At 41.0% G+C, this 27,611-nt stretch overlaps 1 pseudogene; it reads right to left on the reverse strand.

The window, feature by feature from the left end:
* The window catches only part of LOC122098977, a 37,595-nt pseudogene extending 14,432 nt beyond the window's left edge, over nt 1-23,163 (reverse strand).
* Nucleotides 23,164-27,611: the final 4,448 nt, after the last annotated feature.

Raw genomic sequence — 27,611 nt, forward strand, 5'->3', positions numbered from 1 at the left:
GAGTATATTGAACCCTCTTTGCATCCCTGAAATGAATCCTATTTGATCGTGGTTTATGATTTTTTGGATGAATTGTTGAAGTCGATAGGCCAAACTTTTGTTGAGAAGTTTTGCCTCTATGTTCATCAAAGGAATGGGTCTATAGTTCTTTTTCTTTGATGAGTCCCTGCCTGGTTTTGGGATGAGGGTTTGCTGGCTTCATAGAATGTGTTCGGTAGTGAACTTTCTCTTTCAATTTCATTGAAGAGTTGGAGGAGTATTGGTGTGAGCTCTGCTTTTAAGACCTTGTAAAATTCTGCTGTAAAACCATCTGGTCCTGGGCTTTTCTTAGCTGGGAGGTCTCTTATTGCTATTTCTATTTCAATGCTTGATATGGGCCTGTTAAGATGGTTTCACTCTTCTTGGTTTAGTTTTGGCATGTCAATATTTGCTAGGAAAAGGTCAATTTCTGTCAAGTTCTCATGAAGTTTTGAGAAGTATTCCCTTATAATGTTCTGAATCTTGGTTGTTTCCGTGAGGCTGTTTCCATTCTCATCTCTGAGTTTATTTATTTGGGTGTGTTCTCTTCTATTTCTGATAAGATTTGCTAAGGGTCTGTCAATTTTGTTAAGTTTTTCAAAGAACCAACTCTTAGTTTTGTTGATTCTTTCTATAATTTTTTTGGATTTTAATTCATTTAATTCTGATTCAATTATAATTATTTCTTTCCATCTATTGGATTGGGGATTATCTTGCTGCTCTTTTCAAGGAGGTTTAGCTGTGTCATTAAATTGTTGGTTTCAGATACCTCCAAATTGTTGATATAGGAGCTCAGAGCTATAAATTGGCCTCTGAGTACTGCCTTTGCTGTGTCCCAGAGGAGCTGGTAATTTGTGTGCTAATTTTTGTTGAATATCATGAACATTGAATTTCCTTTCTAATCTCTTCCATGACCAGCTCTTGATTCAGCACTGTGTTGTTCAGCCTCCATGTGATACCGGACTTTCTTTGGTGGCTTTTGATTTTGAGTTCTAATTTTATTCCCATGTGGTCAGAAAGAATGCAACATATAACTTCAATGTTTCTGAATTTAGACACGTTTGTTTTGTGGCCTAAAATGTGGTCTATTTTAGAAAATGTTCCATGTGCTGCTGAGAAAAGCGTGTATTCTGATGTTGCTGGGTGAAATGTTCGGTAGATGTCTGTTAAATCTAGTTGATCTATACAGCTGTTTAGATCTGCGGTTTCTCTGTTGAGTTTTTGCTGGGTTGATCTATCTAGTGGGGAGAGTGGTGTGTTAAAATCCACTACAATTAATGTCTTTGGATCTATATGGGATTTGAGGGAAAGCAGTGTTTCTTGGATAAATTTGGGTGCTCCATTGTTTGGCGAATAGATATTTAGTATTGTAATATCTTCCTGAAGGAGAGATCCCTTAATTAGTATGTAGCGACCTTCTTTAACTCTTCTCACGAATTTTAATTTGAAGTCTATTTTATCTGATATTAGGATTGCAACTCCCGCCTGTCTATGGGGGCCGTTTGCTTGGTAGATTTTGTTCCAGCCTTTCACATTGAAAATGTGTGTGTTTTTAAGGACAAGATGTGACTCCTGAAGGCAGCATATAGAAGGATCTTGTTTTTTAATCCAACTAGACAGTCTATGTCACTTAATTGGAGAGTAAAGTCCGTTAATGTTAAGAGATAGGACTGAGAAGTATTTGGGAGTTCCTGCTATGTTTTCCACCTTCTTGGGGGTTGTGAAATCTGGGTTCTTCCTATGGTTCTTGGATTCTCAGTTTGGGTGCTGTTTCTTGGCCTTTATTGTGGTCTTGTTTGTTTTCTATGTGTAAGACATCTTTAAAAATCATTGGTAGGGCTGGTTTGGTGGAGATGTTTCAATTTTTCTTTGCTATGGAAGGTTTTTATTTGGCCTTCAGTTATGAAGGAGAGTTTAGCTGGATACAGTATACTTGGTTGATAGTTGTTTGTTTTTAGGGTATGGCATACATCATTCCAGGCTCTTCTTGCTTTGATTGTCTCTGCTGAGAAACCTGAGGTGATTCTAATTGGTTTTCCTTTATAGGTGATTAATCTTTTCTCCTTAACCGCTTTAAGGATCTTTTCCTTGTTCTGAGTTGATCCTGTGTGGATTATAATGTGGCGGTGGGATGTCCTATTCTGGTCTGGTCTATTTGGGGTTCTAAAAGCTTCTTGTATCTGAATAGGCCTATCCTTTTGCATGTTTGGGAAATTCTCTGCTAAGATTCTGTTACACAAATTTCCTAGACCATTAAATTCTGTCTCTATGTGCTCCTCTACACACATTATTCTTAGGTTAGGCCTTCTGATGTTGTCTTCCAAATGTTGAATAGATCTATCATATTTCTTGGATTTGTCTTGGATGGTTGTATTTTCTTTCTCTATAATATCTAGGCTGTCTTCAATCCCTGAGATTCAATCTTCTGCATGGTCTAACCTGATGTCAAGACTTTCTACTTTGTTTTTCTTCTCTTTTCCTTCTAATTGGTCAACTTTGAGGGCTTCAAATTCTTTGTTGAATCTTTGTTTTAGATCTTGTATGAACTTCTTTACTTCCTTAATTTGGTGTTCAGTGTTTATTCTCAAATCAGTTAGTTGATTGGTTATGGTTTCCTTGGAATCCCATTCCTTCTGTTGGGTTCCATTCAGCATTCCTTTTGTGGTCTCCCTGAATTCCTTCAGCTCTTTGTTAATGGATGCCATGAATGCCTTTAGTGATTTTTGTGTATTCTCTTCCTGCTCTCTCAATTCCTGTATTACTCTTTGATTAGCTTCCTCCCGTTCTTGGGATTCCTGTAGTTCTCTTTGAGTGTTCTCAGCTTGCTCACGCCATTCCTGCCTTTCTCTGTGAGTATTCTCAAGCTGCTCACGCAAATCCTGTATCAGTTTTTGAGTAGCTTCCTCACGCTTATGATATTCTTGTATAAACTTTTGGATTGCCTTCTCTCTCTCCCTATCACGCTCAAACAGAGTCCTTTGTATGTTTTCAATCTTTTCATTTATCATGTTTGCCATCAGTGTTTGTAGAACTATTTGGGAATTCTCCTCTGGATTATTCATTATCTGTTCTGTCCCCTGATTATCAAGGTAGGGAATTGAGATACCCGGATTTGCCATTTTTCTTGTGTTTTTCCGACTTACTCTGCCCATTTGAGATGAAAATAGCACCAGTTTTGTGCTAGAACACTATCTTAAGGCAAGCATCAACCAAAGTCTGAATTTGCACAGTCAATAGTCTACAGATACAATCTAGTTCAACAGATACATCTATTCAACATCAAACAATTATATGTTAATGGGCTACGAACCGCAAAGAAGAATTTGGAAAACCAGAAATTATTACAGTTAGTGAGAGATGTGGGTAAAAAACAGGAATACATTGATATGGGGAGGCACAGGGAGAGTTAACGAAGTCCTATATAAGCAGGAAATAGAATGGGTAGGATGAAAGTATAGGGAGAGAAAAAAAAGTAGAAAGGGAAAGGGAAAAGAAAAGAGACCAGAAAAAATAGAAAAGTAAAAATTAATAATATTATAAAAATCGAAAACAATCTATTTAGAGAAGAACGTGAATATATAGAGAGAAGGGGAGGGATATAAAGGAGACGTGAAAAATTTAAAATAAAAATGCTTAAAATATTATATAGGTATAAAGAGGTAGTACTGCTATTATGGAATTTAAGTCTCAGAGGTTTTGAATTGAGTAATAAATTTGTGGATTAAGTGTGTACACAATGGGGGATAGGGTCTAACAGTTAACTGTGGGTTTATCTGAGGATGTGCAGGACAAGAATTAAGTCACATAAAGAAGAACGAAAGAGAGGAAAAGGTGAAAAGGATAAGAAAGGACGAAAAAAAGATGAGACGGTCAGTAGAGCTAAACCAAAAACAAAAAGATATTTAAAAAAGAAAAAAAGAGAGAAAGAAAACAAAAAATAAAGAAAAACGCATACTCAGGTATCCCTAAAATAAAATTTATAAGAGGAAAAAAAAGTTACTGGAAAACAATTTTTTTCAAAAAAGGCAAAAATTAAAGATTACAAAAAGTTTTAGAAAAGAAGAAAAACTTTTTTATTTTTTTTATAAGGTACCAAAAATAAGAGAGAGAGAGAGAGAGAGAGAGAGAGAGAGAGAGAGAGAGAGAGAGAGAGAAGGCCGCAGTGGCGGCTGCTGGCAAGGGCTCAGATGTGTCTCCTTGCCTGGATTTTCCCTCTCTGGCCTGACTCTCTGTCCTGTGATGGCACACTTGGTGTGATTCTCTGGCTTAAGACTGTTCACTGGAACTCTAAAACTGCTTTCTATGCGAGAGCTTGTTTAGATTCCAGCTTCTCCTCTGCTATCTTCCCGGAACTCCCCGATATTCACCTTCTATCTAACCCCCAGTGCCATCACCCCCCTAGTGGGCTTTTCTGGGACTTTATTCAGGTGAAAGGGTAACAGCACAGAGCACAAGGGCTCACACAGCAAGGTGGGGGCCTATCTTCTGCATCCAACATCCCCTAACCCCAGACAAATGGAAAAGACCCAAGAAGGCAGGTGTGGAGGTGCTGCTCCCCACCTCTGACTAAAGCAACCAGGTTCCCACCAGGGAGGGGAAGGGTGCAGATGTGCAGCTGTGTGACTCCCACTGCTCCAGGCCAGGTGTGAGGTGATGCCCCCTTCTCACCCATTCCTGCATCTCCCTGTTTCCTGGGACGCTGGCCACTAGGGATGGGGGTAGGTTCTTTGAGTCGACATCCACTCCCCCACCTCCAGTCCTGGGTTGCATTTGTCTCAGACTCAGGGCTGGCCTGCTTGGCCCTGGGGAGTGTGGTTGGAACATGAGAGGAGAGGTGTGAGTCATTGTTCTGGTTCCGTGGGGGGGAGTGGGGGAGAAGGGGTGCATAGGGGGAGTTTGTGAGGTGTGGGTCCATGGAGCAGTGCTCATGTGTGCTTTGGGGAGAAGCTGTAGGCTGTGGTTCCAGTTGCACCAGGCAGTGATGGCAGTGGTTTGGTGGTTGCTCAGGCCCAGAGCAGAGGACCGGGGGTTGGGACCAGGTCAGGGCCACAATCCTGCCGGGGTGCAACATTGCTGCATGACTCCAAAAGTCACCACGGGTCTGAACCGGCAGGGACATGCTTGAAAAGCAGTGCCTCAAAAAGGGCAGGAAAAGGGGCTGGGGCAGGGTAGGCGGGTGGTAGGGCTGAGTGCACCTCCCTGAAGCTGAGCTCCAGGCCCAGGAGCCTTGGACATAGGGCCTACCTAGCCTCTGAGCCTCCCTGGGGCAGTGCGAGGGATGTGCCTGCTGTGCTGGCTTTCTGTGCTCTGTGCTCCTGGCCTAGAACTGTTCTCCTAGAGCAGCAGAGGCCAGCCATTGATGCCACCTCCCCTGGTACATGTGCCTGCTCTTCTATCTGCTCTCTCTCTCTGCCCCCACTTCTCTCCCTGGCTGCCCCGCCACTGCCACGTCAGTGTACTAGCACCCGTGTGCCCCTGGCTATAGCAGCTATGTGCCCCCTTGGCTTTGCCCTGTCCACCCCTCAGTCACACCCCCTCCCCATCCTTGGTCTTGTGCTGCCCTGACTCTGTCCTAAGGCTACCAGGCCATAGCAGAAACAGCCTTACCTCAGCTCAGGGCTTCCCCCTTAATCCAGCAGCTGCTCAGCCCAACCACTGGGGGATACTCTTCGCCATCCACCCCACACACCAAGAAGGTGCACGGTGAACCTCCGTGTGTGTGTGTGTGTGTGTGTGTGTGTGTGTGTGTGTGTGTGAGAGAGAGAGATTGTTGGGGATACCAACATCTCAAGGACTCAGAACATAGCACCATTTGTGATGACAGCACACAGCACACTTTAAAAAAGATAGCACAAAGAACCCTGTGTAATGGACTCAGCACAATGTGCCTTTGAAGGACTCAGCACATAGCAACCTTTGGGATCCTCATGGTAATCTAATGACCAATAAAATTAGACATGCTATTTAGACATCACTAAACTTAAATATATTATTATTATGACATCGTATGTCGTAGTGACATCATAGACATATTGTGAATGCCTATTCTGTGATTTCATTCTATTTCAAGTGAGCATTATTGGAGGATATCAGAAATCCATTGTGACTTCAAAGCCATTGTGACATGAAAATCCCTTTGTGACATCACAGTGCCATTGTGATATCATTAACCTGTTGTGACATCACAAAATTGTCCTGTCCATTGTGACCTCATCACCAATGTGACATCACAAACCTTTGTGATGTCACATTGCTATTGTGACATTACAATCATCTTGAGACCTCCCAAACCCATTATGACATCTTTAGCACCTTTGAAAAAACACATGAGCTTTTTGACATCACAGTACCTTTGTGTATCCATATCTTCATTGTGAAATATCAATTGAGATCAGATATGCCATTGTAATATCACAAAACATTTACAATATAATCATTGGTGTGACATCACTGTCATTAGTACATCATCTCATTGTGACATCACAAATATGTAATGACATCATACCACTATGACATCACATTGTCATTGTGACATCATATATACATTATGCATATCTATTATGTGATTTCATTATATTTAAAATGTGGCATGTGGGTTCATATCAAAAATACATTTTGACTTCATAACCATTGTGACATCACAATCCCTTTGTGACATAACATTGCCATTGTGATTTCTAAACAACTGTGAGAACTCAAACATGTCCTGTCCTAATAAGTTTTGTGACATGTTGCCACTAGGTTATGTTAGGCCCATTGAGAGCTCACTCTATTTTTGACTTCATTATTTCAGGTATGACAAGAAATATTAGAAATATACTGTGACATCATGAATATAGTGATATGACACTGCTAGATGTAATGACCATTGTGTCACATTGTCACATCACAAATCTGTTCTGAGTTCATCACATTTGTGCCAACAAATGCCTTTGGAATCCTCACAATCCCATTCTAAACTTATATACTCATTGTGAGTTAATGACAATTGAAATATGGAATGCAATTGTCACATCAGCAATCTACTGCGACATCACAAATCTCTTTTGAAATCATCACTATTATGGCATCACCAACTAATTGTGACATAACACACATGACATTATAATTTGACATCATATTACAATTGTGATATTACTGTACCATCATACTTTCACAAACCTATTATGACCTCATCACATCTTAGAAAATTCATGGCCTTTGGGATATCATGCTCTTTCTGTGAACGTGTATCATTGTGAACTGATAACAATTGAAATTTGAAATAAGATGTGATATTACAAACTAGTTTTGACATCACTAACCCATTTTTATATCATTAACATTTTGACAACCGAAACCTGTTAGGAACTTTAGCACTTTTGACAAAAAACATCGCCTTTGTGTCATCACAGTTCATTTGTGTATGTCATTGTGATTTCATTCTCATATCCTCACTATAAACTAATGGCAATTAAGATCTGACATGCCACTGTGACATCACAAACCCTTTGTGACATCATCACCAGTGTGATATCAGACTGTCGTTATGACACCATCAGCTCATGGTGATATCACCAAGCTACAGTGACATCATAGCATTATGACATCGCATTGCCATTTTGCTGTCATAGACACATTGTGAATGTATATCCTATGATTTCATTCTATTTTAAATGTGACATATCAGTTGGTATCAGAAACACATTGTGACCTCATAACCATTGTAACATTATAAACCCTGTGGGGCGTCATTACCAGTATGATATCACATTGTTGTTATGATATCTTTAGCTTATGGTGACATCACAAAATGACAATGGCATTATACCATTTGCCATTATGTCATTGTGACATCATAGTCACATTATGAATGCCTAATCTGTGATTTCAATGTATTTGAAATGTGGCATGTGGGTTGATATCAGAAACTCATTGTAATGTCATAACGTTTGTGACATCAAAAGCCCTTTGTGACATCAATTTGGCAATGTGACATCGCAATGGTAATGTGATGCTAATAAGGCACCATGATATCACAATATCACAATGGTCATGAACTCACAATGAGTTTCTGATATCAACCGACATGCCACATTAGAAATAGAATCAAATAACATAAAGGGCAAACACCTGTCTATGATATCAGAATGACAATGTAATGTTACAGTGCTATGATGTCATTGTAGTTTTACATGTCAAAATGAGCTGATGTTGTCATAATGGCAACATGATGTCACAATTATGACGATGTCAGAAAGGATTTTTTTAATATTTCAATGGTATGTCTGATGTCTGTTGTCATTAGTTCCCCATGAGGATATGGATACAAAAAATATTCTGTGATGTCACAGAGGCCATGTGTGTTTGCAAAGGTGGTAAGAGGTCATAATAGCTTTGGAATGGCACAATGTAATTCATAACATCACAATGGAAATGAGATGTCCCATTGGGTTTTTGATGAGGTCACAATGGTTTTGTAATGTCACAGTTTATAATATCAGAATGATATATCCAATTTCAATTACTCATAATTCAATATGAAGATACCAGGTGATAGAAGAAGCTTCATAGTATGAGGTCATACTATGTGAAAACCCAATGGGACACTGATTTCACAATGACAATGTGATGTCTCAACATCATGTTGTCTAATGTTTTGATGTCAAAATTGGTGACACCATACTGATGAGGAGGTTGCAATAGATTTGAGATGTCCCAAGGGGTTGGTGATGTCATAATTGCATGTGGGATCTCAATTGTCATTAACTCACCATGAGTATATGGGTTTGGGAAGGGATTCTGATGTCACCAGAGTATATGTAGTCAAAAAGGTGAAGAACTAACAGTTCTGAGATGTCACAAATTGACACAATGGTTATGATGTCCAGTGGTGTGATATCATAATGTTACACTGGATTTTAGATATTTCATGTCATATCTGAAATATGAAGTCAAACACAAATTTTCAACTCACAAAAGGCCTAAAATAATACAATGACATGTCACAAAAGTTATGAGGACAGGAGAGGTATTTGATGTCATAGTGGATTAGTGATATAACAAAGGCAATGTGCTATGACAAAGAGATTTTGATGTCACAAAGGTAATGAGTTCACAAAGGTTTCCTGATATCAACCCACATGACACTTTTGAAATAGAATGAAATCAAAGAATAGGCATTCACAATGGGTCTATGACATCAAAGTGACATCAAACCAGCAATGTTTGATAGGATACGTACTCATTACCTTACTCATGTAACTGTAATCCCTCTGTACACTATATTTACAATAAAAAATGTACAGTAGAAAAAAAATAAAAAAATGATATGGTGTCATTGGGGTTTGGTGTTATCACAATGAGATGATGGTTTCATGATGACTGTGATTTCACAGTCGTAATTATTGCACAAAGTATTTGTGATGATACAATGCTATGTGTGATCACAATTTTCACTATGAGAATAAGGGTACACAAAGGGTCTGTGAGGCCACAGAGGTCATGTGTTTTTTAAAGGAGCTAAGACTTCACAATTGCTTTGTGATGTCACAATGTGATTGTGAAGGCACAACAACAATGTGATGTCACAATGAGTTTGTGATGTCACAGTGGTGATGAGCTCACAATGAGTTTGTGATGTCACTGTGAGTTTGTATTATTACAATGACATGTCTAATTTTAATTTTTACTAGTTCACAATGAGGATACAATTTCAAAGAAAGAATCTTAAGATCCAAAGACCATGAGTTTTTAGTCATAACTTGTGTGATATGCTGCCATTAGGATATTTTAGGCCTTTAGTAAGCTTATATTTTGTTTTAAAACTCATAACAATTCAGGTATGACATATGATATCAGAAATTGAAACTGACATTATGAATATTGTGACCACATTGATAGACATCAAGACCATGTTGTCACATTGTGAACTCACAAATCTGTTAGGATTTCATCACATTTGAGCCAACACATGACTTTGGAGACAACACAGTCCCTTTGTGAACTCATACCTTCATTGTGAATTAATGATATTTGAGAATCGGCATGCCATTGTGACATTTCCAACCAATTGTGACAGCACAAACCTATTATAGTAAAAACACATTGTCATCTAATAGCCATGGTAGTAGCACAATCCCTTTGTGACCCTACATTTCCATAGTAATATCACTAATCCACTGTGAAATTCCAATCCTCTCTTACCCAATCCAGGTATGAAATGTGATACCCGAATCCAGTGTGACATTTAGATCATGGTGACATCACACTGATAGATAATATGAGCATTTGTCACATTCTGACAACACACACGTTAGGACTTTGTCACTTTTGAGACAACGCATGTCTTTGGAGACATCACAGTACTTTTGTGAGCTCATATACTCATTGTGAGTTGACAATTGAGATCATATGTGTCATTTTGTTGTCACCAACCCATTGTGACATCACACACCTCTTGTAAACTCATCATTGGTGAGGCATCACCAATTGTGGTATCAAAACATTATTAAGTCATCATATGGCAGGATCACATTTCCATAGTGATATCACTGTTTTCAATAAACTAGTATGTCTTCATAGCATTTTAGAAAATTCATGGCTTTTTATATTTGTCTTCTTCTGTGAACTCATATCCTCATTGTGAAGTAGTAGCAACTGAAATTGGGCATGTGATTATGAAATGTGACTTCACAAACTTTGATTTCATCACCAGTGTGACACCACAAACCCATTGTGATCTTTCATAGATATTTGACATCACTATCACATTGTGACATCCCAGACTTATTAGGATCTCTTAGCACCTTTGAAAAAACACGTAGCCTTTGTGAGATCAGAGTCCCTTTGTGTAACTCTACCCTCATTATGAACTGACGATTGATATCAGACATGCCATTGTAACATCATGAACATATTGTGACAGCACCAGTGTGACATAACATTCTCTTTATAAAAGCATCAACTACTTTTGACATCAGAAAACTAGGACAAGATAGTATTATGAGATCACATTGTCATTGTGAAGTTATAAACAGCTTGTGAATGCTTGTTTTTTATCTTTTTTGTTGTTATAGTTGGTCATGGGAATTGAAATCTGGGCTTGGGTGCTGTCCCTGCTCTACAGCTCTAGGCGAGCACATTATCACTTGATCCACAGCACCACTTCTGGTTTTCTAGTGGTGTTTATTGGAGATAAGAGTCTCATGGACTTTCCAGCCTGAGGTGACTTTGAACTGCAATACTCAGATCTCAGCCTCCTGAGTAACTGGGATTACAGGCATGAGCCACCCGTGCCAGGCTTTTTCATTCTATTTAAAATTTGGCATGTGTGTTGATATCAGAAAAATAATATGCCCTCATAACAGTTGTAACATCATAAATCAGCAGTGACATCAAATTGTCATTATGATACCATCAGCTCATTGTGACATCACCAAATGACAATGGCATCATAGCATGATAAATCACAGTGACATTGTTATGTCATAGACATAACAGTGTGAAGGCCTATTCTGTGAATTCATTCTATTTCAGAAACCCATTTGACCATATAACCATTGTGATATCAAAATCCATTGTGACATCACATTGCCATTGTGACATCATTAACCTGCTGTGCCATCACAAACCAGTCCTGTCCTTATAAGTTTTGTGACATTGTCATATGTTAGGCTCTTTGTGAGCTCATAATCTGTTTTAAATCTCTTATTTCTGATATGACATGTGATATCAGAAATCCCCTGTGACATCATACTGCCAGATATCATGACCATTTTATCACATTGTGACATCACAAACCTGTGAGAACGGCATCACATTTGTGACAACACATGCCTTTGGAGACAGTACAGTCCCTTTTTGAACTCATATATTCATTGCCAATTAATGACATTGAGATCTGCCATGCCACTCTGACATCATGAACCCATTGTGACATCACAAACTTATTGTGACCTCATCACGAGAATAGCATCAACAACTAATTGTGGTATCAAAGCATTATTTTGACATGATATTGTGGTATTGCCATTGTGATATCACTGTCCCATTGTGTTTTTACAAACCTATATGGCCACATCACAACTTAGAAAATTCGTGGCCTTTGAGACTTCAAGCTCTTTCTGTGAACTCGTGTACTTATGACCTCTAAGGCAAGGAGACAAACCATGTGGTCACATTTAATATATAAAACAATTTACAATAGGAAGGGGACTGAGATTACCTTATCCTGGACTGGATACCCAGGTCCAAGATCAGCCTTGACCACCAAACCTGAGACCTCCAATGGGCAGCCCCACCCTTTCTTAATTGGTCTGCAAACCACCAGCCAAAAAATTATGATCTCCGAATCTCCAAACCTCAATGGGCAAGGCTTTTTACTTTTTCATTCCTCCCTCCTTCACTACAGTCCTGTCCTTCCTTCCTGGTCTTTCTCTTTTTCCCTTCCACCACTTCCTTCTTCTCTTCAGGTCTCTCCACTCTCCACAGGCCTGCCCTACTCTGCCCCAGTTACCACTTGCCAACATTCTGCTCTCTCTCATCTTCCTCTCTTCTCAGGTTTTTTCCTTTCTTGTTATCTCATCACTTTCTTCCATCCGGGTAGCTGCCATTTTTATCCCTGCTTCTAATGCTCTCAAAATGCAACCTATATATAGGTTGTACCCCTCCTCACTACAAAGGGTCTACTGCCTAACAATTTTTAACCGTCTCTTCCCAATCTGCCCAATGTTCAGTCACTTCTTGACAGATCATTAAGTGAGGCTTGACATCTCCACCTTTGGCGGCATTCCCCACATTCTCCCGTGGTCCAGGGAAAGAATTTACAATGATTATTGACTCCCACAGATAATTTTGGCAACACTGGTTATTACAGTATCCTCATAGTGAATTAGAAGAAATTGAAGTTGCATATATCATTGTTATATAAAACTGGATGAGACATCACTAACGCATTGTGACCTCATCACTGCGGTGACATCACAAACTCATTGTGATACCATATTGCCATTGTGCCACCATGATCATATTGTGACATCCCAAACCTATTATGACCTCAGAAGCTTTGAAAGCTTGGCCTTTGTGTCATCACAGGCCCTTTGTGTACCCATATCCTCATTTTGAGCAAACTGAGATTAGACATGCCATTTTAACATGGCAAAACTTTTGTGACATCATCACCAGTGTAACATCACATTGTCATTATGACACCATCAGCCCATCGTGACGTCATAAAACAACAATGACTTCATAGCATTATGACATCACATGGTCATTGTGATGTCACAGATACATTGGAATGCCTATTCTGTGATTTCATTGAGTTGATAACAGAAATAGATTGTGATAACATAACCATTATGACATCACAATACCTTGATGACACCACATTGCCATTATGATATCACTAACCCACTGTGACATTACAAAACTGTCCTATCCTCATAAATGTTTTGACATGCTGCCAGTGTGATCACTAGCCTCTCTGAGCTCATAAATTGTTTAATTCATAATACATCAGGTATGACATGTGATATCAGAAATCCACTGTGACATCACGACCAATGTGACATCACATTGCCAGATGTCATGAACATTGAGTCACATTGTGACATCATAAACCTGTTAAGATTCATTACACTTGTGCCTACATATGCCTTTGGATACATCATTATCCCTTGTGAACTTATATATTCATTGTCAATTAGAGACCTAGCATGAGATGTGACATCACCATCCCATTGTTAAATCACAAATCTATATGACCTCATCACCTATATGGCATTACCAACTATTTGTGACTTCAAAACAATATTATCTCATGTAATGGTAACATTATATTGCCAATGGGATATCTCTGTCCCATCGCATTTCCACCAATATATTACGTACTCATAATATTTTACAAAATTCATGGCCTTTCTGACTTCTAGCTCCATACAATGGTGATATTACAAATTCATAGTGACATCACTATCCAAGTGTGACCTGATCCCCACTGTGACATCACAAACCCATTGTGACAACATATTTCCACAATGATATCACGATCACCTTGTGATATACCAAACCTGTTGTGACCTCTTAGCACCTTTGAAAAAGCACATGGTTTTTGTGACATCACAGTCCTTTTGGGTAGTTATATCCTCATTGTGAACAAAGGACAACTGATATCAGATATGCCATTGTACCGTTACAAATGATTTGTGACATCATCTCCAGAGTGAGATCACATTGTTGTTAGGAAAACATCAGACCATTGTGACATCCAAAAATGACAGTGACATCATAGCATTATGTCATCACATTTTCATTGGGAGGTCATAGAGACAATGTGATTGCCTATTCTGTGATTTCATTCTATCTCAAATGTGGTATATAGTTTGATTTCAGAAACCCGTCACCATTGTGACATTACAATCCCTTTGTGACCTCATATTGATATTATGATATCATTAATGCAATGTAACATGACAAACCTATTTTGTCCTCATAAATTTTGTAACAAGCGACTACCTTCATCTGGGCTGAATGCCCAGAGCTAAATTCAGCCTCAACCATGAACCCTCAGAGCTCCAAAGAGCAGCCCAGCCATTTGTTAACTGGTCTGCAAACAACCATCCCCCAAAATAATGATCTCCAAAACTCCACATTTCAAAGGACAAGGCTATTTCCTTTCTCTTCATCCTCCTTCTCTCCAGACCTGTCCTACATTTCAGGTCTTTTCATTTTTTCCTTCCACCATTCCCTTCCCTTCAGGCTGCTCTACTCTTGACAGTCCTGCCCTGCCCTATCCAGGTGGCCAGCTGCCATCCTTCACCTCCTGCTCTCCCTCAATTTCCTCTCCTCCCAGGTCTTTACCTTCCTGCAGTTTCATCACTTCTTTCCTTCCAGGCCTTTCCCCTTTTTCTCTCCCCTTCTGTTGCTCTGAACATGCAGCCTATATGTAGGCTGTGCCCTTCCCCCACTGTGATATATTCCCTGCATAACTGTTTTCAATCATCACTTCCCACATGTTCATGCCAAATCGCTTCTTGGCAGCTCACTATGTTGGGCTTGACATCCTATCTCCTTCAGCAGCATGTCCTGCCCCTTCCAGTGGCATGCAGACCCCTCTCTGGTGGTCCAGACCAAGAGGCCATGATGACTATCTGTTCCCGTGGATTATAGGGGCACTGCTGGTTTTTACCGTGTCCTCATGGTGGTCTAGTAGCAATTGAAATTGGACAAATAATTGTCATATTACAAAGTCGTGGCATAACTAATCCATTATGACCTCATCACCAGTATGACATCACAAACCCATTGTAACATCACATTGCTATTTTGACACAAGGATCACATTGCTACATCCCAAATCTATTATGACCTCTTATATCCTTTGAAAAAATACACAGATTTGTGACATCACATTCCCTTTGTGTACTCAAATCCCCACTGTGAAATATTGACAATTGAGAATCAGACAGGACATTTTAACATCAAAAACTGTGAGTTCATCACAATTGTGACATCACATTGTCATTTTGACAACATCTGCACATTGGGAAATTATACAACAAAATGATATGGTAGATTTACAACTTCACATTGTCCTTGTGACATCATAGACACATTATGAATGCCTTTTCTGTGATTACATTCTATTTAAAATGTGGCCTGTACGTTGATATCATAAACAAATCGTGAACTCATAAACATTGTGACATTACAATCCCTTTGTACATCACGTTACCACTCTGATATCACAATAACCACATATCACAATATCACATAACCCCCCTGACATCACAAACCTATCCTGTCATCATAACTTTTGTGACATGCTGTAATTCTAATATCTTAGGCCTTTTTGTCCTCATAATCTCTTGTTGACTTCATTAAATTTCACATATGACATTTGATATCACAAATTCTCAGTGACATCATGACCATGGTGATATCACACTGCCAGATTTCATATCTATTGTGACAAATTGTGACATCACAAACCTTTTAGGATTTCAATATATGTGTGACAACACATACTATTGGAAAAACCAAAGTCCCTTTGTGAACTCATATACTCATTGTAAGGTAAAGACAATTGAGAACCATCATGTCATTGTGACATGCCCAACACACTGTGACATCACCAATCTTTCGTGACCTCATCACCAATTTAGCATCATCAACTAATTGTGACACCAAAACAATATTTTGACATGATGTATTGAGTTGACATTGCCATGGTGATATCATTGTCCCACTGTGTATTCACAAGCCTAATATGACCTCATAACATTTTTAAAAATTCATGTCCATTAAGACTTCAAGCTCCTTCTTTGAACTTGTATGCACATTGTGAAATACTAGCAGTTGAAACTGGACATGTGTTTGAGATATTACCAAATCATTATGACATCAAAGGCCTGTTGTGACCTCATCACCGCAGTGTATCATAAAGTTATCCTGACCCCTAAGTACTTTGAAAACTTGTGACATCACAGTCCCTTTGTGTATCCATATCCTCATTGTGAACACATAATTGAATTCATATATGCCATTGTAATATCACAAACCCTTTGTGACCCAATCACCAGTGTGACAACACATAATCATTATGACATCATTACCTCCTTGTAACATCAATTTACAATGACCTCATAGCATTATGACATTAAATTTTCATTGCGATGTTATAGACACATTGTAAATGCCTATTCTCTTAGTTCATTCTATTTCAAATGTGGCATTTGGGTTGATATCAGAAAACCATTGTGATCTCATAAATATACGGCATCACAATTACTTTGTGACATCACAGTACTATGGTGACATCACGAACACACTGTGACATCACAAACCTGCCCTCTTCTGTCGGGTCTTCATCCATCCCACGAAAGCTGGACAGGGTCCCAGGAAAGCTACGTGTGGCTGCTCGCACATTCCTCAGCCTCCCTTAGCCCAGGAGACAATCAGATGCAGTGAGTCAAGTCAAGAAGGAACTCGTTTATTAACACAGAGCAAGACCTTTTTAAAGCAAAAGACTGCGTGGGAGGAGAGGAAATGGAACCAACCATTGACTGTAAAGGTAACACCTTATCATACACCTAAGCTTCCACAAGCTGTTTACACACGGAAGGTAAACAAATCAGGCTCTGCTCAATCAACATCCTGTCAGGGCCATCTTTGCTGCCTGTGTGCCCCACAGATTCCCCCTTTCTGTAGTAATGGCAGATACAACTCTCAGTTAGTTATCCTTTTCCTCTCCTCTGTAAAGGTTATTTTAAAAGGATTACATTGGTAAGAATAGCATTGGCTATGCAGGGGGTTTGAGGCAAGTCTGGGGGTCAAGATTTGCCAGAAAAGGATAGGGCCCTTGTGCGTGATACAAGAGCCCGTCACAGTTACCTCACATCCCCAACTAGCATAGTAATAAACATCAGCCCCACCACAGTTAGAAATGTCCGAAGCAGTTCGATTAATTCCGGGGCATATAAAACAGTCTTTATCTTGTCTTCTTCAGAACATGGGAGCAGCCTGTGTATTGGGAATTCCACATATGCGACACAGTGCATCCTCGTGGGCCCCCACTCCCAGGCCATTCTACTATATTCCAGAAAAACAAGGAAAATAATTAAAAAAAAACAACTCTGCAGACAAAGCAATGTAATCCCAAGCACCTGGATTCTTTCAATTAAGCCAGTTCTTTGTTTGTGCCTTCAAGCAAGAACAGGGGTCAAGATGACCTTTGAGCTTTACTATTGTCTCCCAACACTATGTCTTTGTTCAAAGAAGCGAACCCGCCTTTCTTAGGTTGGGTGAATCATCTAGTCTGTTTTACCCTTCATCCGGAACTTTTTCAGAGCAAAGGTGAAGGCCCTGTCTTAAGTTGGTCAGACTGGCACCCCCCTCTTACCCATCTCTGGCTGCGGGTCCTCTTGAGGGAAATTCATAACTGGCTGGCTAAACTCATAAGAGGATTGCAGTGCACATATAATGCAAGAAAGGCATAGAAAAACCATCAGCAAAAGCATTCCCAGGCCAAGCAATGTCATTAGCAGTCCTTTAACAGTCAGGAATGGGACAGCAGTCTTTGCGAATGGGTCAGCAGTCTTTGCGATTTCAGAGTCCAGAGGTGGGGCTTGTAAAAAGAATATTAGAGCAGGTAGCATTAAAATAAATAGCTCCTACAGAAATATTAAATGGTCCATACGTAATGACATAGGGAGGTGATCAAAATGAAGGTCAAGCCACCAGGTCGAAGGGACAGCTTCTCTTCTGGAGCTATGTGTGCATTGCCAGCACTGAGCACTGCCCAGGTCACCCACTGAGGTTGATGTGGATTCCGTAGCCATTGCCGGGACTGGGAGGGTCAGAAGAGCCAACAGCTGGAGTATTGCCATCTGCAATTGTTAGAGAACACAAGAGCTTCTCAAGGGCTGATTGCCCTTGGGAATGGTTAGTTATCTTTCTTGCTTTCCCTCCTTTAAACACAAGCCTCTGCCACCATAACCATTTTTCTTTCCTTGTTGGTTAGTTTACACTTGGGCATCCTCCTGTATAGAGGAAATCGGTAAAACTTTAAGGTTCCTGGCAAGGATGCAAATGGAGTTTGACATCTCTGTGGGAAAAATGCATCCAAATCCCCTGCCCATGGTAACTAGCAGGTCAGGTTCTCGCCATTGTTGTGTCACGGGGTCCTTCCACCTGAATTTCATTTGGGGCTTAGGGTTTAGTTGTCCCCAGTGCTTCTGAAAACTGGATTCAGTTGCCCCTTTTGGAAAACTTAAAATGTTAATGGTAAACAAAGCTATCTGTAACTGCATATGGGGGCTAACTCCCACTTTTTGTTTTAATAATTTCTCCTTAAGACATTGGTGATTTCTTTCTATAATTGCTTGGCCTTGGGGATTATAGGGAAATACTATAGTATGATTAATGTGCCATTTGTCAAAAAACTCTGACATTGCTTTACTAACAAAACAGGGTCCATTATTGGTTTTAACTTGTGCTAGTAGACCCAAGGTGGCAGAGCATTGAAGAAAATATGCTTGTGAATGTTTAGTTCTTTCTCCTGTATGTGCAGTGGCCCAGCATGCTCTTGAGTAGGTATCTATACAGACAAAGATATATTTAAACGTACCAAAGGCTAGGAAATGAATAATGTCTGCCAGGATTAAGGCCTCTGAGATTTACCGCTGGTGGTTGTAACGGGGATACTTTTAAGAAGGGCTGGCATGTTTTGCAGGTATGTACTACCTTTTTGAGGTCCTTTACAGGAATCTGAGGAAATCTATGTTGAAGACCTCTTCAGTTAAGGTGGGTGAAATCATGCAAACAGGTAGCCTCTTGTAACGTTAATACTTGTGGACCAGTAGCTAACTGGTCCGCCCAATTATTGCCTAGGGATCAAAACACAGGAAGTTTTGAATGCCCTGTCAAATGTTGAATATGAATAGGGGCTCCTCACCCTTCTATCACACCCTTAAGGGTAACCATAAGAGGGGAAATAGGGTTTTCATCCAGCTTAATATGTGCCTGGGAAATATGAGGGAACAAGTTAATCATATATAGGATATCAGAATACAAATTAAAGGGTTTTTGAATGTCCTGAAGGGCCTTAATTACGGCCAGAATTTCTTTATATTGTGCTGACCCTTGACAAGGTTGAAATATTTGTTGGCTCGGGGTCTTTTGTTGTTCTTCAAAGGCAGCATACAGAGCCTGCTTTACCTCCATCAGAAAAAATATGGAGGGCACCAGGAAGATTCGTAGGAGAAAATAGAGAAGGCATTTTGAGGGGAAGTCCCCATAACATGACGGTCCATTTGGATGGTCCATAATGGCAATCAATTTGGCCTAGGAACCCCTCCTCAGAGAGAGCAAGATGAGCATTGGCTCGAGTGAGCCACTCAACGTCTACCATCTGAAAAGGAAAAACAATGGAGTGAGGGTTGAGGCCATAATGCCTTTGAGCTTGGGTCCTTCCCTTGACAATAACATCTGCAAGTTGGCCTGCCTGAGAGTCCACCTGAGGTGTGACGCCCAGGGGAGTATGAAACCACTCTAATGGCTCCCCCCTTTAAGTTAAAATGGCAGAAATCAATGTAACACCTGCAAACAACTAAGGTGTATTCTGAAGGTAGAGTGGGAGTCCAGGGCATGCCTCTTAGGGGCGTTCCTACTAACTCCATCCTTTCATTTATCTTACTTAGATCTTGGAGTATACGCCACGCCCCAGAAGGCATTTGAATAACAGATACAGGTGTGTTCCAAGGAATAATAGAAGGACATACGTGCCCAAGGTTTATCTGTTCCTTCACCAAAAAGTGGAGGGCTACAAGTTTAGGTTTGGTCAATGGCCACTTCTCCACCAAGATAGGTCTTCTGGGTTTCCACCTAATGGGAGGTACTCAAAAGCAGTGGCCTTTAAGATTGGGGGTGTACCTGAGCGGATCCCCTATACCCTTCTCTGTAATTATGAAAGTTAAAAATCCTTTTCCTTAACTCTCTCTAGATTCTGTTTAAGCCTTTGTGCTTCTTCTCCATCCAGGATATCATCATAGGATGCTCGATGGTCTGTAGTGACCATGGCATCCATTTATCTTAGCATGTCTTGCCCTAGTAAATTGGCAGTGAGTTTTTGCCACTAAAAAGCATATCTTTCCCCGTTCTCCATCTGGTCTAGTCCATTTCATACGGGCAACCGTCTCTTTGGACTGGGAGTTGCCCTCTACCCCCAATATTGGGGGCCTTGGTGCAAGCTTCCAGTCCAAGGGCACTTCCTCCTCTCTGAGTATGGTTTGATCTGCGCCCGTGTCAATTAGGCAGTGAAATTGCTTCCCACCTGTGAAAATAGTAATTTTAATGTGGAGTCCTTCCTCCAGGGACACAGTCCTATGGGCCTGGGTCATCCTGCTGTGAGGCTGCCTGGGACTCACAGCACAGTGGGTTCCTCCTTGAGTTAATGGGGCTGGAAGACACCACTCCCCTAGTTTAAAGGCTTCCTATTTACATCAAATTTGGATGGACAATCTTTTTTCCAGTGGTACCCCTTCCTGCACCTGGGGCAGGGTGTAGGACCTCCCGGGCCGTTTGGCGGGGGGGGGGGGGGGGGGGAAGGGGGGTTGTTGTGAATAGTCCCTCTTAAAGTGCCCCTCCTGACCGCATTTAAAACAAGTCCCTCTCCCCAATGGTTTTTGGGTTCTTCGGCTTTGGGCTGCCAGCACCTGGGTAATAGCCTCAGTCATTGCAGATGTCTCTGAACCTGTAAAGCTAAAGGTTATGATTGTGACTGGTGCTGTTGCATTCCCACATCCTGTGAGGCCACCACACATCTGCTCATGGAACTCTCTCTAAATCCTATGCAGGCCATGCAGTGGTCTGCATTCACCCCTTTCCAAACCAGCAACTTTACAAACTGATCTTGGAAGTTCCCTGCCAATAGCTTGTGATTAATACTCTGTTGGACTCAGTCTACAAGCTCAGCTAGAGGCTCACCAGGTTTTTGTCTCACTCCTGCTATGGGGGATTCAGTGGGCCTATCATCCAGTTTGTTGTCTACAGCAAGTCCTGCCTGTCTCACCTGTTCATTGTACGGGCCAGCTATTGTGGCCTCTTGGACGCCAGGGAAGTACCTTTCCCCTGACCCTGTTAACATGGCATAAGTAATAGGTATCAAGGGTTGAGCCTGCTGGTTATTCTCCACCCGCACTCTGCATTCCTCCTTAAAGAAGGCACACCATTTAATAAACAGAGAACTGGTGAGGAGGGCTTTGGCCGCATCCCACCAGACACACAATTAGGTGATAAACAACGTCATGTAATAGGGTCTGGGCCCAAGGAGATATCGGGCCATCCTCCACCACCACCTTGTGGAGCTCTTTCAGATCCTTAGCTTCCTATGGATACCATTCCAAGGTCATATTACCTCCTGGTGCGAGATTGACCGGATAAGCTTGGGGAAATGAATCCTGTGGTCGGGACTCCTATGTGGCACTTCCCTTAAATGTCAAGACTCCAAGTAGGTTACTTCCCCAGCCCTCGGCCCCTTTATGGAAGGTTGTAGGGGTCTGGGTCTTGCAGGTCCCTCTTGCAGGTCCCATAAGGCGCCTTACCTTCCCTCCCCCCCAATCAGGGAAATAGTGTGGGGACCTAGGACCGTCAAGGGCACCCAAATCATAGGGAGTAACTTTCACACTCATTTTGACTTCCACTGTGCATGTTTTGGTGCGTTCTCGGTGGAATTTGACCCATTCCATTTCCTTCTCACTTCCCAAGTCCTCCTTTACTCCCTCTAGGCCTAATCTTGCCCCTTTCTCCTTCCTCTGTGAAATTGCATTACCCATACTAAGGGTTTCACTTACCCTGAGAGAGTGCTTAGCCTCAGCTGGTATCTTTCCCTTTTGATCCCCATGTGGGGAGCCAGATGTCAGGTCTTCGTTTGACCCACAAAGACGGACAGGGTACAAGGAAAGGTAAGAGCAGCTGCTCGCCCATTCCCCTGCCACCTTTAGCCTAAGAGACAAACAGAAGCAGTGGGATTCAAGTCAAGCAGGGACTCATTTATTAACACAGAGCAAGCCCTTTTTAAAGCAAAAGACTGCGTGGGAGGGGAAAAAATGGAACCAACCAATCACTGTAAAGGTCACACCTTATCATGCACCTAAGCTTCCACAAGCTGTGTACACACTGAACTTAAACAAATCAGACTTTGCCCACTCAACTTCCTCTCAGGGCCATCTTTGATGCCTGTGTGACAGCACTGTCTTCGTCTTGTGATGTGCTCCAATTGTGATGTCATAGGCCCTTTATGAGCTCATAAACTTTTTTAAACCTTATAATTTTTCAGTTAGGATATGTGATATCAGAAATCCACTGTGACATCATGACCATTGTGACATCATACTGACAGACATCATGACCATTGTGTCACACTGTGACATAATCCTCCTAGGACTTCAACACATTTGTGACAACACATGCCTTTGTAGATACCACAGTCCATTCGTGAACTCATATTCTCTGTGATTTCATGACAAATGCGACCTTTTATGTCATTTGGATATCACCAACCAATTGTGACATCATAGACCTACTGTGACCCCTTACCTCTATGACATCACCAAGTAATTGCGACATCAAAACTTTTGTGATGTCCCAATGTGACACGATGATCATGGCATCTGTTCGTGTGATGTCACAATGGTCATGATGTCAGTGGATTTCTGGTATCTCATGTCATACCTAAAATATGAGGTTGGAAAATTATGAGGGCAAAAAGGTCTAAGATATCACAATGTTAGCATGTCACAAAAGTTATGAGTACAGATATTTGTGATATTACATTGTGCTAGTATCACAATGGAACTGTGATATCACAAAGTGATTATGATGACAAAATTGTTATGTAGGCACAAAAATGTTTCTGATATCAACTTTCATGCCACATTTGAAATACAATGAAATCACAGAATAGGCATTCACAATGTCTATGATGTCACAATGAGAATTGTTGTCATAATGAGATTATGTCATTGAGTTTGGTGATATCACAATGAGCTGATGCTCTCATAATGAAAATGTAATGTCACACTGTAGAGGATGTCACAAACACTTTTTGATGTTATAATGTCATGTCTGATCTCAATTGTCAGTTAACAACAAGGGTATGAGCACACAAATGGACTGTGCTGTTGAAAAGGGCATGGATTTTTCAAAGGAGCTAAGAGTTCATAATAGATTTGAGATGTCACGATGGAATCATGATGTCACAATGACAATATTGTCACAATGGGTTTGTGATGTCGTGCTGATGATGATGTCAAAATGGGTTTGTGATGTCACAATGAGTTTGTAATATTAAAATCAAATTTCCAATTTCAATTGCTACTAGTTCACAAGGAGGATACTGTAATAATCAGCAGGGCCCCAATAATCCATAGGGTCTGATAATCAGCAAGGCACCATCTCCTGGCCAGTTGGAGAGGACAAAGTATGCCACCAAAGAAGGTGGGGCATTCTGTGGGAGGGGCTGGTGCATTAATCACCACATGTTGAGCTGTTAAGAAGTGATTGGGCTGTGGGCAGTTTGGGATGTGACAGTTGAAAACTGTTAGGCAGTTGGTGTAGAGAAAGGGTACAGACCTTACATAGGTTACTTGTTCAGAGCAATAAAAGGAAAGAAAAAAAGGAAGAGTCCTGGAAGGAAGGAAGTGGTGTGATAGCAGAAGGGGAAAGACCTTGGAGGAGAGGAAGTTGAGGGGGGGCAGGAGGTGAAGGATGGCAACTGACGACCCAGGCAAAGCAATTCAGACCTGTGGAGAGTGGAGAGGCCTGAAGACAAGAAGGAACTGGTAGAAGGGAAAAATGGAAAGACATCGAAGGATGTATAGTTCTGTAGCCAAGGAGAGGCAAAAGGAAGGGGGAAAAAGGCTTGCCCTTTGATGTTTGGAGCTTTGGATATCATAATTTTGGGTGTTGGTGGTTTGGAGAATTTATTATATTAGATGTGTCTCGATGGATTCTCTTGAACTACAGAGTTCCTAATTTTCAGAAACCCCATGAAGATAATTAATTTGGATAGCATCAAGCCTTGTCCCCAGGGAAAAATCCTCATAGGTGAAAGTGTCAAAGCTCAGTGTTAAGAGTCTACCTCGAGTGTTTGTCTCCGGAGGACCAACATTGGCAAAAGTCATTTAGGTCCCTCTTAGGGTATGTCTGGGAAAGCTTGCCAGCCTGTTTTGGGGACCCCCTCTGGAGGTCATTTGTGGCTTCTGGGAACTCCTTGAGAGGTCATGTAGGGCTTCCTTGGGAAGCCATCTGGAACCTCATCAAGATTACACATGCGACTTCCTTGAGAAGCCATCTGAAATCTACCCTGGAGGTCATCTGGGGCCTTCTCCAGGTGCCATCTTGGACTTTCTCCAGAGGTTACCTGGAGCTTCCTCAGGAGGCAACCTGAGACCTCTTCAAAAGTAGTCTTTGAGGCTTTCTTAAGAGGAAATCTAGGGCCACCTCCTGAGGTCATCTGGAACTTCTTTGGGAGGTCAGCTGGGTTACCTTGATGAGAAATGCATGACTGTCTTCAGACATCAACTGGGCCTTCATTGAGAAGCCATATAGGACCTTTTCTGGACGTCATCTGTGACTTTCTCAAGAGGGTTATCTGGACCCTCCTATGGGGTTCATATATCGCCTCTTAGAGTGGCCATCTGGGAGCTATTGGAGAGGTAATCTCAGCCTCATTGAGAGGACATCTGGGACCTCCTTTGGCGATCATCTGACACTTCCTTGCGGAGCTATTTGGAACCTCCATGAGAGATTATCTAGGGCCTCCTAAGGAGGACATATGTGACATTTTCCAGGGGTCATCTGCGGCCTCCTTAAGAGGCAATCTGGGACATTCTGTCTGTCATCTGGGACCTCCTGCAGAGGTCAACATTGAGAGGTATGGGACATGTAAGTTAAGTGTCTGTGGCTATTGGTCTGTTTGTGTATGCTGATAGTTCTATCTGTGTCTTGTACGCACGTATATTTACTCCTTTTCTCAGGATGGCAGAACAAGGCCTAAAGTTCCTATAGCCAAAAAATATTCTCCCCAAGGGTTATAGAGTCCCTCAGAGGAAGATGCATTGTTGTACTCTCTCTCCCATTCTTTGCCATTAGCACCTGTAATGTTAAGTCCTCCCATACCAAAAGTGGTTACTTTTACCAGCCTGAGGTGGTAGATAGTATGTTACCATTATTACACTTGAGACAGGAACATGAAGGAGATGGGGGGCAGGCCCCGTTTTTAATATATGTTCTCTTTACAACTAGTGACCTGTATAACTGGAAACAGCAAACTCCATCATTTTCAAAAAAAAGAAAATAAACAGGGGCTCAATTTTTTCATTAGAGACAGTAATTTTCACACACAAGCACATCCGGAATGAGTGTCAGCAAATTTTACGGGTGCTTTTCACCTGGTAGAAAAGGGAGTGAATCCTGCTTGGTGACTTGAAAGTAGTCTTTAGACCAGAGAGTAGCCCCACTATTAACCAGACCATTTGGAGCAAGTCTTTCCACAGACTTACTCAAGCTGAGACTAACTGTGATTGAGGTATGGAAGTGCTTACCTATTATTGCTAGGTTTGGTTAGCAGGGATACCTCATTGGCTAGAAAGCCAAATTATCAATATAAGGTGAGTGAGATGGTAAAGTACCCCAGTCAATACCCTAATGCTTTTCTGGATCTTCTCCCAGAAGCCTATAGGACATATAGGCCTATAGATCTTGAAGCTCTGGAGAGACAAAGAGCCCTAAATATGGTATTTGTTACCCAGTCACCCCCAGAAAAAAAGCTTCAAAAGTTAGAAGGATTTGAAGGAAAGGTGTATTCTAAGTTGGAAGTGGATGCCCAGTAGGTGTTTGATAACAGTGATACCCTGGATAAAAAAGAGTCTAAGAAAGGGAGTTGAGTTTTGGTAAGAGAACCAGAATAGGGATCAAGAATCCCTTGGCAAAGACAATACAATTCATTTGCAAATGGCAGAAGGGAACCTCTAGGACTAGATCAGTGTGCTTATTAAAAGCAAAATGGACATTGGGAAAAGGAATATCCAAGGAGGAGAAAGATAGAAAATGACAGGTATGTAATCACATTAAACACCTGTAAAATGTGTTCATATCTCTGGAGTAACATGCAAAGGAGCTTGTTACTCTGAATTCCAACTGTGTTCAATTTAAAAATCAGCCCTCTGAACTTAAGAAGAAATGTGGCAAAGAAAAATTCACACACTTTCATCTCAAAACACAGGCTTATAAAAGACTGAATCTCCATTATGTGCCAGTTAAAACCAACCAAGGTGTTAAAAGCACGTAGAAGAACACATTGGATAAAACAGAGAGAATTATTTGATGTGAAGAAAAGATTTGAAGATATAAACTTGTGAAAGTGAAAAATGAGAAGAAAATCCTCAAAAGGAACCTAGAAAACACTCAGAATCAAATGAAATTCAAATACATTAGCCTGAATACGTATGAGGCAAATTAAGGGACCACAGGCCGACAGAAACACAAGACACCAATGCTCCCATCATTGCTAACCACAAGTGAGGCCAAAAAGAGATCCTGTTGCTGCATTATGAAATCGTGGGCATGAAAAATGAGCTGGACCTGTTATAAAATGTATTAGGCTGAAGTACATGTCGATTATAAGCTTTGAAAATTGTCACCAGAAATTCAAAGCAACAGAGCGAAAAGGAAAGAGTAATTAGCAGAGAAGACAGGGAAGTGCTGTCATAGATGAGGCCAAGTAAAGTGAACAGGAAAATATCAGGCTCAACAAAGAGATTGTTACTCTTCAGAAAGAGTTAAAGGGCCACATGCTTTGATAGAGAAGGCTAGGGAAAAGGAAAGAGCATTAGGAAGAAAAACAGAAGGGCTAAACGAACAGTTGAAAGATCTGTCACAAAAATACACTGAAGTTGAAAACTAGAAAGGGAAACTACTAGAGTAAAAGCCCAAAAGACTGCTGAGATCTTCATCATAAATGTAATGCAGAAGCTTCATGTCCCAATGGAACAGATGGAGGTGGGACAAAATACCTCACAATAGCACTTCTGTGAACTTCAGGGAGGAGCTGA

The sequence above is a fragment of the Dipodomys spectabilis genome, unplaced genomic scaffold, assembly GCF_019054845.1.
Source record: "Dipodomys spectabilis isolate Male_0828 unplaced genomic scaffold, ASM1905484v1 ptg000498l, whole genome shotgun sequence".
Lineage (NCBI taxonomy): Eukaryota > Metazoa > Chordata > Mammalia > Rodentia > Heteromyidae > Dipodomys > Dipodomys spectabilis.